Below are 13,090 nucleotides of genomic sequence, written 5' to 3'. Positions count from 1 at the left end.
CCGTGGTTATTCATGATTCTCTACAACCCAGAGGCACACAAAACAAAATTGAGTCCTTACAATATTTGTCACAGGATTTAGCCATGTCCTGTCGAATTCCTCTATTTTGTTGTTAGCATACTGTACGGATCGATCAATAGAATGTCATAATACTCGAAGCGTCAAGGACAAAAAGAACCAGCGGTTGCGTTCCAGGCTTATAGCCGTGCTGCTGTGGGCTAGAAATACTACAACGGCACCCCACCACCCACCGAAGGTATTTCCAAAGGCCCAAGAACAATAAAGAGACGCCGGTTTCCATGGACTGTAGCCTGTATCCTACACTTACTATTCATACCTATGCCACCGATATCTGCCATCTCTAAAAACTCCAGTCTCACACGTTTATCAAAACAACCTAAACAGGCCACCTAATGTGGGGCTCGAACCCACGACCCTGAGATTGAGAGTCCCATGCTCTACGGACAGAGCTGGCCGGGCTGCGTGTATCACGTATCAGGTGACGCAGATGGAAGCCGCCTTTTAAATTTTGGCGCGCCAGCATCTGATTGCGTGTGGGAGAGACGGGTCGGGCCAGTATCCATGGGCCCGGCGGAGCGTGCATAGCTCGTCTGCCCCACGTATGTTAGCAGGCTATGTCACTGAGCTGATGACGTCAGTGGTGCTGGCATGAGCTGCAGGATGGCCTGAGTTAGCACAGACCCATATCGCTTTGGATAGTATGTAGTATGCGTATATGGGAAACGGATATCTATCACAACACTTGGCATAAGGCTGCCACAGTAGCACACGCAGTATCCATGTGCATGGCTATGTCAGAAAGTCACGTGCTTTTTGGCTTAAGGCCATAGGAAAGGCATTGTTTAGGTTTGAAGCCTGCCATCCGTAACAACTTTTGCTTCCGGGAAACAAGTTTTAATTTCAACTGCAGAAAAATGAAAATAGACGCTGTTTTGCTTCAAAGCCATTTGGCCTCTGAAATCATGACATGGTTCGGTTACTCAACATTCCTCACAAACCGAGTTTGTCTCTTTCAGCCGGCTGACATTCGTGGGGCAGACGAGCTCTATACGCTCCGCCTGACCCATGGATATCGGCATGGCGCGTCTCTTCCACGGGCTGCTGCTGCACTTAGCTGCTGGGCCCACAAAATTTGAACGGCGGCCTTCATCTGCCTCGTTATCGCCATACGCATTGCCCGGCTAGCTCAGTCGGTAGAGCATGGGACTCTTAATCCCAGGGTCGTGGGTTCGAGCCCCACGTTGGGCGGTCTGTTTAGGCTGTTCGCTAACAGATAGGATACATCAGTGGAATAGATAAAGATGATGGATGCAGGAAACTAGATTCACCGTAGAGATACCGACGTCTTGAACGTCTTCTTGTTACGTAAAATCTTCATTGAATCATGATATGCCATTGTAATATTACCAGCCGGTAGCAGCACGATTGAGCGCTTTAGACGCGAATGCTGACCCTTTTTTTATTCTTTACGATATGGGTATGTTGGCATTCTGTTCGCCAACCCACGCGGCATGCTAACAACTGAACAGAAAAAATCCGACAGGCTTCGATTCCCTAAATCCTGTTTGTGTGTCTCTGGGCTGCAGAGAATCATTATTATGCATGGAGTGCATGCGACGCATGCGTTGAACACAGACAAGTATCATCAAACATGAACATTAGTACGCACAAATGTATGGCTTACGGGGTGATGAAGCAGCTGTGCTAGTGGCCTGTGAAGTGTTGCAGTTCAAGTTAGGCTCTTGTAATGCATAGCACTCTCCGAGATTCTCTAACAGGATAGATGCGGCTGGGCGAGAAGATTGTGGGGAAATGGTGGCATGACTCAAATTCATCATTCGGTCAACTGTTTCAATTATCTTCTATTTCCTTCTTTCGACTCGTTAACAATGCCTTTAGTACGTGGTCACATGTCGTTGTAATATTCCTAGTCGACAGCAACACGACTGGAGGCGTTGGACGTACATGCTGGCTAACATTATTCTTGACGATTTGAGTACGTTGGCATTCTGTTCGTCAATCCAAATAGTATGCTGGCAAAAAAATACGGAAAATCTGACTGGCCTCAAAGACCATCAAGATGCATGGATTGCATGCGTTGAACGCAAACAAGTATCACCAATAGGGCATTAGTACGTGCAAATCTGTCGCCCATGGAGTGATGAAATAGATAGTGTCATTGCACTGTGAAATATTGCCGCTCACGTTAGGCTCTTGTAATGCATAGCATCGTCCTGTATTTTTGCGGGATGGATGCAGCTTGGTGAGAAGGTTGTGGAAAATGTTGGTGGCATGGGTCGAATACATCAGTCTCTCAATTGCCTCAAATCTGTTCTTTTCGAATCTTCAACTCTTTGGACTCCTTGGTCACTGCTATTACACTTTCAGGGAGAATTTCGCTAATCTTGAATCTCTCCCTTGCTGCTCTTATATTTTAGCTGGCAAACGCAGACTAATTTTTACTCAAGCTCTCATGTTGCATGCCTACATCAGATATAAACAGTACGCCCAACGTGTGGCTCGAACCCACGACCCTGGGATTAAGAGTCCCATGCTCTACCGACTGAGCTAGCCGGGCGACGGGGGGCGAAGGCCGGACAGGTGGCGGGCGCCGTTCAAATTTGGCGCGTAAGCAGTTGACTGTACGGTGGCACATGGTACGGCGCCAGGCTCACTGCACTCTCTCGTCGGCCCCACGTAAACCGGGCACCTGAGTCGCGTGACTCGCCCCGAGAGTGGTAGAGCAACACGTTACAGGGACGTTTGATGGCCGCGATGGCTGAGGGTAAGTATGGGAGCGTTAGTCGCTGCCAGTTGGTATTGTCCTGGGCTGTCACTGGTAGCATTCAAGGACAATCTTCCGTTCATTCCAGCACCACTGGTGTCATCAGCCCAGCGGCAAGATCCATGTGGCCCGACTAGCTCAGTCGGTAGAGGGCGGCCGTTGGGCGGTCCACGTTGGGCGGTTTGTTAAGGCTACTAAAAAAACGTGTGAGATGGAGATGATGAGAGATGGGATATGTCGGGAGAAGAGGTAAGATCAGTGATAAGGACCACATAGCTGCAACCGCACAGTCTCCGACAAATTTGTCTTCTTGGGATTTGAGCACTATCTTCATTGTGTTATCGGTTATCATAACAGGGAAAATTCGACAGATTTCAAATAGCTAAATCCTGTTGTGTTTCTCTGGGCTGTGAAGTATCATCGATATGCATGGATGGTTCTATTGCATGTGTTGAGCGCCAAGACGTATCAACAACCGTTGACATTAGTACATGCAATTCCATCGTTTACGAAACGATTAAGCTATAGTGCTAGGTTCTTGTACAATGTTGCAGTCTACGCTGGTCTCCGGTAACGTACAGCATTTTCCTCTATTCTTTAATCGGATGGATGCGAGAAGATTGCTGAAAAATGTTTAATACATGCTCCAATTAATCATGCCAAACATTTTTCAAGCCTTTTTAACTTATTTCTTAATCGTCTGAGCTTTCCTGTTACAACCTCTGCCACTTTTAGAACGACTTACGTGGATATTGAAGTTGGAATCTCTTCCTGCTTCTTATACTTTATCTGGCAAACCTCGCCCAGTTATGTATTTTGTTGCCGTCTTACTTTTCGTCATTAAAGCTTAACATTCCGCTCACCGTGGGGCTCGCACCCACGACCCTGGGGTTACGAGTCCCATGCTCTTCCGATTGAGCAAACCGGGCTACAGGCATTTCGGGGCCAGACGGTGGCGGGCGTTGTTCAAATTTGGCGCGTAAGCAGCTGACTGTACGGTGGCATATGGCACGCGCTAGGCTCACTGCACTCTCTCGTCGGCCGCACGTAGACTGGGCACCTGAGTCACGTGACTCGCCCTGAGATTGGCAGAGAATACGCAACAATGGCGTTTCATGACCGCGATGGCTTAGGGCAACCGTAGGAGCGTCGACCGCTGTCTACTGCTATTTCCCTTAGCTGATCGATGCTGATCTTATCTGATCATTTAGCTTCGATCTTAGCTGATCATTTAGATAATTTTATGACGCATTCAGCATTAAACATAATTTGCCACATGCGTGTCGGAAATGCCAGGCTTTTGCCGTGTTGCAAAAGCAGGCTGTGTTTGTTTTTTTTTGGTAAGTGATAAGAGTTGACTTCACGTTTCATGGTTACCTAGACGTGTTATTTGCTGGTCATTTCAATCACGGTGTGATGAAGCCAATATTATTCAATAACCAACCGTGTTCGTATGCTTTAGAATGCAACCCAAAGTGAAACTGTCATGCATGTTGTCACACGATCACCGTGTTTTAGAAAATTCTTGTCACACAACGTGCATTTCATTACAGCACTGGCATATTGACTAGCTCAGGGCAATACCATTACACAACGGCAAATGCATCCATACTTACCCTGAGCCACCACGGCCACCAAACATCCCTGTTCAGTCTGCCGTGACACTTTCGGTTGTGTCAAGTGACTCATTCGGTTAGTTTACGTGGGGCTGACGGGAGACCGGAGTGAGCCCAGCACGTTAGCCGCGGCCATGCAGTCAGCTGCTGACGCGCCAAATTCGAATGGCGACAGCCACCTGTCTGGTCTTACAACTTACGTCGCCCGGCTAGCTCAGTGGGTAGAGCATGGGACTCTTAATCCCAGGGTCGTGGGTTCGAGCCCCACGTTGGGCGGACTGTTTAGTTCTCATGACGGCATGCGAGACGAGCATGTCAGTAGAAAGTTGGGTGAAGTTTTCCAGAGAAAGAAAAAGAAGCATCAGGGAAAAGACTTGAAGCTTACGAAATCCGCTCTAAAAGCGACAAAGCGGCAACGATAAGAAAGCCCCCAAAAACTGAAAGTTAATTGAATAAATTGAATCGAATTGGAATGGATTAAACTGAATGATAAAGTTAAATCATGCCCTCCAAATTTCCGACAGTCTTCTCGCCGAGCTGCATTATCTTATATGGAAGAATGCTACGCATTACAAGAGCCTAGCCTAGGCCGCAGCACTTCATGGAGCACTGGCTCTAAATGCTACTTGATACGTAAGCCACAGATTTGAATGTACCAATGACAATGTGTGGGTGAGGTTTTTTTCGGCATCCATGCAACAAAACCATTCATCTCAATAAATGATATTAGCACGTAACAGGATATATTACCTTTTTTGAACATTAACATATATCCAGACAAAATTCGGTGATTCAGAGCGCGTCGAATTTTCCCCACTTTGTTTGCCGGCATCTGCACTGAAGAAGGCTGTCACTGACTTTTTCTACAAGCAGGAAGAGCAGCAGCTGGCACGACATTGGGAATTTGAGAGATTTGCTCCAAGAATGACAAGGCAAAATCAAAGAAGCTCCAAGGCTTGAAAATTGAATTGAAAATAAAGTGATAGCTCTGAAAGGACGATGAACTTGAAGTGCTCCATCAACATCTCCAACAACCTTCACGCCGAGCTGCATCCATTCTGCAAAGGAACGCGGGGGACTGCTTCCTTTCAGCACAGGGGCCTAAGATAGACTATAACATCATCAGGCTGCTAGCACCAGTTGCTTTAGCATTCTATTAGCGATAGATCTGTATGCACTAATGCCCATCTTTGGTGAAACTTGTCTGCATTCAACGCATGAATTAGAAGCATCCCTAGATATATATGATTCTCTACAGTCCAGAGCCGCACAAAAGGATTAAGCAATTATATATTTTAGCCACGTGATTTATTCATGGCCTGCCGGATTTTCCTTACTTTGTTTTTGGCATACCGTACGACTTGACCAATAGAATGCCATAATACGCAAAGTGTCAAGGACAAAAAGAACCAGCGATTGCGTTCCAGGTTTATAGCCGTGCTGTCGTGGGCTAGAATTACTACAACGGCACCCTACTACCCATTGAAGATCTTTCTAAAGGTGCAAGAAAAAAAGATGACGGCTTCTATATGCTGTAGCTTGTATCCTACACTTGCCATTCAGACCTATGCCACCAATATCTCCCATCCCTAAAAACTCTAGCCTCGCACGCTCATTTCAACAACCTAAACAGACCGCCCAACGTGGGGTTCGAGCACGCACAACCCCGGGCTTTAAGATCCCATACTGAGTCCCCAAGAGTCCTATGCGTGCATAGGAAAAGATATCTGTCTGAGCACGTGACATAAGGCTGCCACGGTAGCCACACGCAGTATCCATGAATGTGCCTACTGCCATAAAGCCACATGCTTCTTGGTATAATGTGATAGTAATAGGCCTTGCCTCAGTATGCAGTGGGCCATCCGAAATAACTTTGTTTCAGGGAAATGAAGCTTTAGTTTGAACTGCAGAAAAAATGAAATTAGACGATACTTCGTTAAAAGTCATTTGGTTTCTGAATCATGAGGTGGTTCGCTTGCTCAACATTCCTCAGCCGGCTGACATACGTGGGGCAGACGAGCTCTAAACGCTTTGCCCGACCCATGGATATTGGCCTGACCCGTCTCTTTCACACGCAGTCAGCTGCTGGGCCCCCAAAATTTGAACGGCGGCCTTCATCTGCCTGGTTATCATCATACACATTGCCCGGCTAGCTCAGTCGGTAGAGCATGGGACTCTTAATCCCAGGGTCGTGGGTTCGGAGCCCCACGTTGGGCGGTCCTGTTTAGGGTTCGCACACAATTGTGTGAGGTGGTGGTGATTAGAGATGGGATATATCAGTGGAACAGGTGAGCGTTGATAGATGGAGGACACGAGCTTCGCCGTATAGATACCTACATTTTGGACCTCTTCCTGTGTCGTGAAACAATAACTTATTGCGTGATCATGTGCCGTGCATTATTCCTGGCCGCCAGTAGCACAACTGGACGCTTTGGACGCAAGTGCTGGTTATTTTTGTTCTGGACGGTTTGAGTATGTTGACATTCTGTTCCTCAATCCATGCGGTATGCTGACAACAAAATAGGAAAAATCGACAGGTCTCAAAACCCTAAATCCGATGTGTGCCTCTGTGGTGCAAAGAAGCAATCAATATGCATGGACTGCATGCACTGCATGCGTTGAACTCACACAGCTATCATCAAACTCGGGCGTGCAAATCTGTACGTGCAAATCTGTCGCCCACGGAATGATAAAACAGATAGTGATATCGCCTTCTGAAATGTTCGCAGTCCACTTTAGGCTCTTGTAATGCATAGTATTCTCCTATGTTTTTACGAGATGGATGTAGTTGGGGCGAGAAGGTATTGGAAAATGTTGGTGGCATGACTCAAATTCATCATTCTCTCAACTGTCTCAATTCTCTTATCTTTCAATTTTCAAGTCCCTGAGCTACTTTGTTACTGCTCTTTCACTTTCCGTTTACCGTTCTTTCATTTAATCTTGAATCTCTTCCGTACTGCTTCTCATTTTTCATTGGCAAACGCAGCCCAATTTGTACTCATCCTCTCACGTTGCATGTCTTTATCAGATCTAAACAGTACGCCCAACGTGGGGCTCGAACCCACGACCCTGGAATTAAAAGTCCCATGCTCTACCGACTGAGCTAGCCGGGCTACGTGTATCACGCGGCCAGGCAAATGGAAGCCGCCGTTTTAAATTTTGGCGCACCAGCAACTGATCGCTTACTCGGGTCTCCCGTCAGCCCCACACGTAGGCTGTCCTTCTGAGTCACATGACACAACCGTGTGCGTCACGGCCCGACCGAACAGGGACGTTTGATGACAGCGTGGCTCAGGGTAAACATAGATGTGTTTGCCGCTGTGTGCACAATACACCTCGTCTAGCAATCTCAAGCATATAGCGATATCCGGAACATGGCACCCATGCATATCTAGCATACAGAAACAATACAACTGCATCCATACAGATAGTTCTAATTACTTTTGTCATAATTTCCGCAGTATATTTTTTAATTGTACGGTATCACGTCCAGACGTGATAACTGAATGAACTCTGTTTCACTCTCATATTGTCATACAGTTTAAGACGTTTTAGCTTAATTTCTGGACATCAACAAGATATTTCACTGGCAAAACTGAGAATCTGATCACCTTCCCACCTATGTTTACGGTATGTTCATTGTGATTCAAACTGTCTGATGCGTGTGCAGCAATCTGCTTTCATCTGTGTTCCATCTTTATCACGCCGGCATCAAAAGCGTAGTCGAGTATTATCAAAGGTCAGTAGTCTGTTATTCGCTTAATTGCATCTATGGAAACCTTTTAAGTCATCAGCTATCTGTGACAAGACAGAAACAAAGAAGCTCAAAGTACTTGAAAATTGAACTGAAACTGAATCGAGAGCTCTGATGGAATGACGAACTTGGATTATTCCATCAACATCTCCAGCAACCTTCTCGCCAAGCTGCATTCATTCTGCAAACTTGACAAGTATGATACCTGTCGGCGTTCAACGCATGTATAAGAAGCATCCGTGGTTATTTATGATTCTCTACAACCCAGGGGCACACCAAACAAAATTTAGTCCTTACAATTTTTGTCACAGGATTTAGCCATGTCCTGTCGAATTCCTCTATTTTGTTGTTAGCATACTGTACGGATCGATCAATAGAATGTCATAATACTCAGAGCGTCAAGGACAAAAAGAACCAGCGGTTGCGTTCCAGGCTTATAGCCGTGCTGCTGTGGGCTAGAAATACTGCAACGGCACCCCACCACCCACCGAAGGTATTTCCAAAGGCCCAAGAACAATAAAGAGACGCCGGTTTCCATAGACTGTAGCCTGTATCCTACACTTACTATTCATACCTATGCCACCGATATCTGCCATCTCTAAAAACTCCAGACTCACACGTTTATCAAAGCAACCTAAACAGGCCCCCTAATGTGGGGCTCGAACCCACGACCCTGAGATTGAGAGTCCCATGCTCTACGGAGAGAGCTGGCCGCGCTGCGTGTATCAAACGGTGACGCAGATGGAAGCCGCCTTTTAAATTTTGGCGCGCCAGCATCTGATTGCGTGTGGGAGAGACGGGTCGGGCCAGTATCCATGGGTCCGGCGGAGCGTGCATAGCTCGTCTGCCCCACGTATGTTAGCAGGCTATGTCACTGAGCTGATGACGTCAGTGGTGCTGGCATGAGCTGCAGGATGGCCTGAGTTAGCATAGACCCATATCGCGTTGGATAGTATGTAGTATGCGTATATGGGAAACGGATATCTATCACAACACTTGGCATAAGGCTGCCACAGTAGCACACGCAGTATCCACGTGCATGGCTATGTCAGAAAGTCACATGCTTCTTGGTATAAGGTCATAGGAAGAGCATTGTTTAGGTTTGAAGCCTGCAATCCGAAACAACTTTCGCTTCCGGGAAACAAGTTTTACTTTCAACTGCAGAAAAATGAAAATAGACGCTGTTCTGCTTCAAAGTCATTCGGTTTCTGATATCATGAGGTGGTTCGGTTGCTCAACATTCCTCACAAACTGAGTTGGTCTCTTTCAGCCGGCTGACATTCGTGGGGCAGACGAGGTCTACACGCTCCGCCCGACCCATGGATGTCGGCCTGACGCGTCTCTTCCACGCGTAGTTAGCTGCTGGGCCCACAAAATTTGAACGGCGGCTTCATCTGCCTGGTTATCGCCATGCGCATTGCCCGGCTAGCTCAGTCGGTAGAGCATGGGACTCTTAATCCCAGGGTCGTGGGTTCGAGCCCCACGTTGGGCGGTCTGTTTAGGCTGTTCACTAACAGATAGGATACATCAGTGGAATAGATAAAGATGATGGATGCAGGAAACGAGATTCACCTTAGAGGTACCGACGTCCTGAACGTCTTCTTGTTACGTAATATCTTCATTGAATCATGGTATGCCATTGTAATATTACCAGCCGGTAGCAGCACGATTGGGCGCTTTAGACGCGAATGCTGACTCTTTTTTATTCTTTACTATATGAGTTTGTTGGCATTCTGTTCGCCAACCCACGCGGTATGCTAACAACTGAACAGGAAAAATCCGACAGGCTTCGATTCCCTACATCCTGCTGTGTGTCTCTGGGCTGCAGAGAATCATTATTATGCATGGAGTGCTGCAAACGCATGCGTTGAACACAGACAAGTATCATCAAAACATGAACATTATGTACGCACAAATGTAGGCTTACTGAGTGATGAAGCGGCTGTGCTAGTGGGCCTGTGAAATGTTGCAGTTCAAGTTAGGCTCTTGTAATGCATAGCACTCTCCGAGATTCTCTAACAGGATAGATGCGGCTGGGCGAGAAGACTGTGGGAAATGTTGGTGGCATGACTCAAATTCATCATTCGGTCAACTGTTTCAATTTTCTTCTATTTCCTTCTTTCGACACTTTGAGCGTCTTTGTTGCTGCTCTTTCACTTTTAGGGAGAATTTCGCGAATCTAGAATCTCTCTGTGCGAGTTGGTGGGGATTAGAAATGACACATATCAGTGGGATAGGTAAAGGTGATAGATGCAGGACACATCTCCACGGTATAGGTACTGACGTCTTGGGGTTGTACTTGTGTCGTTAACAATGCCTTCAGTAGGTGGTCACATGCCGTTGTAATATTTCTAGTCGACAGCAACACGACTGAAGGCTTTGGATGCACATGCCGGCTAACATTATTCTTGACGATTTGAGTACAGTGTGCATTCTGTTCGTCAATCCAAATGGTATGCTGGCAACAAAATACGGAAAATCTGACTGGCCTCAAAGCCCTAAATCCGATCGAGTGCCTCTGGGCTGCAAAGAACCATCAAGATGCATGGATTGCATGCGTTGAACGCAAACAAGCATCACCAATAGGGCATTAGTACGTGCAAATCTGTCGCCCACGGAGTGATGAATAGATAGTGCCATTGCCCTGTGAAATGTTGCAGCTCACGTTAGGCTCTTGTAATACATAGCATCGTCCTGTATTTTTGCGGGATGGATGCAGCTTGGCGAGAAGGTTGTGGAAAATGTTGGTGGCATGAGTCGAATACATCAGTCTCTCAATTGTCTCAATTCTGTTCTATTCCAATTTTCAACTCTTTGGACCCCTTGGTCACTGCTCTCACACTTTCTTACACTTTCAGAGAGAATTTCGCCCTTGCTGCTCTTATATTTTAGCTGGCAAACGCAGACTGATTTTTACTCAAGCTCTCATGTTGCATGCCTTCATCAGACATAAACAGTACGCCCAACGTGGGGCTCGAACCCACGACCCTGGGATTAAGAGTCTCATGCTCTACCGACTGAGCTAGCCGGGCTACGGCAATGCTGCGGCAGACAGGTGGCGGGCGCCGTTCAAATTTGGCGCGTAAGCGGCTGAATGTACGGCGGCGGACGACATACGGTGGGCTCATTAGACTTTCTCGTCAGCCCCACGTAAGTTGGGCACCTGAGTCACGTGACTCACCCTGAGAGTGGCAGAGCAGGCTGTAACAGGGACGTTTGATGGCCGTGATGATCAGTGCAAGCATGGGAGTGCTCCACGCTGTCTGCTGATATTGACCTGGCCGATAATTGGCAGCCTGCAAGGCATCCTACGAATTGGTCAGCATGTAACAGAATTTGCCATATGCGTATCGGAAATCCCAGGGTTTCGCCGTCACTTGATCGCGTGCTGTCTACTGTTTGGCTCTACGTGATAAGAGTTGGCGCCACAACTCGTGATAGCGTGCATAACCTGCACGTAAACGCTGTTCATTGCTGCTTTATTCACGATGTTGCCAATATGACCAACTAATGAACTATGCCTTTAAAAGTTAGAAACGCAACAAACAGGTTAAATTTATCATGGATTCAATCACACCACCAACTTATTCTTGAATAGTGTCGTCACGCAGCAGTCATTCCATCACAGCACTGGCATATTGACAAGCTCAGGGCAACATAGTTACATACATAATGCATCCATGCTTACCCTGAGTCACTGTTCTGAACCACTGTACCTGCAAATTCCGCGCGGTACAACTTCAGCGGTAACCGTCCGCTGTTCTGATGTCACAGGCTGGTCGCAGTTGTATCAAGCAAAATAGAAATATCTTGCTAGTCAGTGTGTTGCACCTTCTTCTTCGCATTTCTAATGTTCTGGCACTCTATTCATCAGCCGCTTTATGCAGGATCCTCAGGATCGCAGACATGACGGGTCTAATAGCTATATAATGCGCTTGGTCTTCTGGGTCTTGCAAAGCTGCCGGATGCATGACTGCTCATACTGCATGTTTTGTGTTTCGTCGAGTATTAGCAAGCGAGAGCATTGGCAAATACATTAAATTGGCAATGCATAGTAGTCTCCCGTTTGGTGTATAGGATGGTTACTGCGTAGCGTGAGGTTTCTGGACGTGTCAACACAAGTATCAGTTTCTGAAATTGTTGCAACTAAGCCTTATTGTTAGCCGTCCTGTCTTTTATGTCGGTGTATTGCTTTCTATCGAATTCTCTATGTCTCCTATTAATATGTCTGTATGTCTAGACATTTACTTACGTGTATAAATGCAGGCTCAAATGTATAAATTTCATGACGTTATGATTGTGAAAAGCAAGAATCACGAACGCAGCCTCTTCACCACTGCGACGCTGCGATTTTGTCATATCAATAAGTTGGTTTGACAACTCGTCTCTTCCAACGTGTGGATGCAGTGGCTTGCTGCCGGTGCCACTGTCTCCGCCCAACTATCACTTTTGACTACACGTCACACGCATGTCATCAGAGCCCAAACAGTTCGCCCAACGTGGGGCTCGAACCCACGACCCTGGGATTAAGAGTCCCATGCTCTACCGACTGAGCTAGCCGGGCGGTGCTTGGGCGTCCCGAAGGCTAGCGGGCGTCGTTTAAATTTGGCGCGTCAGCAGCTGACTGCCCGAATGACGCGTGCTGAGCTTACTCCGTTTTCTCATCAGCTCCACACGTGAACCAGCCATCTGAGTGATGTGACACAACCGAGGGCGTCACGGCCCGACCGAACAGGGCCCTTTGGTGGCCGTGGGGGCTCAGGGTAAGCGTGGATGCGTTGCCCGCTGAGAAGTGATATTGCCCGAGGTAGTTACTATTCCTATGCTCAGACGGAATATATGTTGCAGGACTAGAAAGATCTAGACTAAGTTGACCGTGTAATTGCATCGGCATTGGCGGTGTGATCGCTTGAT

General features: G+C 47.1%; 8 non-coding genes across 8 annotated transcripts; 4 read left to right on the top strand and 4 right to left on the bottom strand.

The window, feature by feature from the left end:
• Positions 1-1,196: 1,196 nt before the first annotated feature.
• Positions 1,197-1,269, top strand: TRNAK-CUU (transfer RNA lysine (anticodon CUU)). Its single transcript has one exon. It is a non-coding gene; the product is annotated as a tRNA-Lys (tRNA).
• Positions 1,270-2,526: 1,257 nt separating this feature from the next.
• Positions 2,527-2,599, bottom strand: TRNAK-CUU (transfer RNA lysine (anticodon CUU)). The gene has a single exon. It is a non-coding gene; the product is annotated as a tRNA-Lys (tRNA).
• Positions 2,600-4,625: 2,026 nt separating this feature from the next.
• Positions 4,626-4,698, top strand: TRNAK-CUU (transfer RNA lysine (anticodon CUU)). Its single transcript has one exon. It is a non-coding gene; the product is annotated as a tRNA-Lys (tRNA).
• A 1,867-nt stretch (positions 4,699-6,565) lies between these two features.
• On the top strand, positions 6,566-6,639 carry TRNAK-CUU (transfer RNA lysine (anticodon CUU)). The gene has a single exon. It is a non-coding gene; the product is annotated as a tRNA-Lys (tRNA).
• Positions 6,640-7,462: 823 nt separating this feature from the next.
• Positions 7,463-7,535, bottom strand: TRNAK-UUU (transfer RNA lysine (anticodon UUU)). The gene has a single exon. It is a non-coding gene; the product is annotated as a tRNA-Lys (tRNA).
• A 2,060-nt stretch (positions 7,536-9,595) lies between these two features.
• On the top strand, positions 9,596-9,668 carry TRNAK-CUU (transfer RNA lysine (anticodon CUU)). Its single transcript has one exon. It is a non-coding gene; the product is annotated as a tRNA-Lys (tRNA).
• Positions 9,669-11,135: 1,467 nt separating this feature from the next.
• TRNAK-CUU (transfer RNA lysine (anticodon CUU)) lies at positions 11,136-11,208 on the bottom strand. The gene has a single exon. It is a non-coding gene; the product is annotated as a tRNA-Lys (tRNA).
• Positions 11,209-12,667: 1,459 nt separating this feature from the next.
• Positions 12,668-12,740, bottom strand: TRNAK-CUU (transfer RNA lysine (anticodon CUU)). Its single transcript has one exon. It is a non-coding gene; the product is annotated as a tRNA-Lys (tRNA).
• Positions 12,741-13,090: the final 350 nt, after the last annotated feature.

Source organism: Pollicipes pollicipes, unplaced genomic scaffold (assembly GCF_011947565.3).
Source record: "Pollicipes pollicipes isolate AB1234 unplaced genomic scaffold, Ppol_2.1 Scaffold_4002;HRSCAF=4701_pilon_pilon_pilon, whole genome shotgun sequence".
NCBI lineage: Eukaryota > Metazoa > Arthropoda > Thecostraca > Pollicipedomorpha > Pollicipedidae > Pollicipes > Pollicipes pollicipes.
This window is presented reverse-complemented; position numbering and strand designations above follow the sequence as displayed.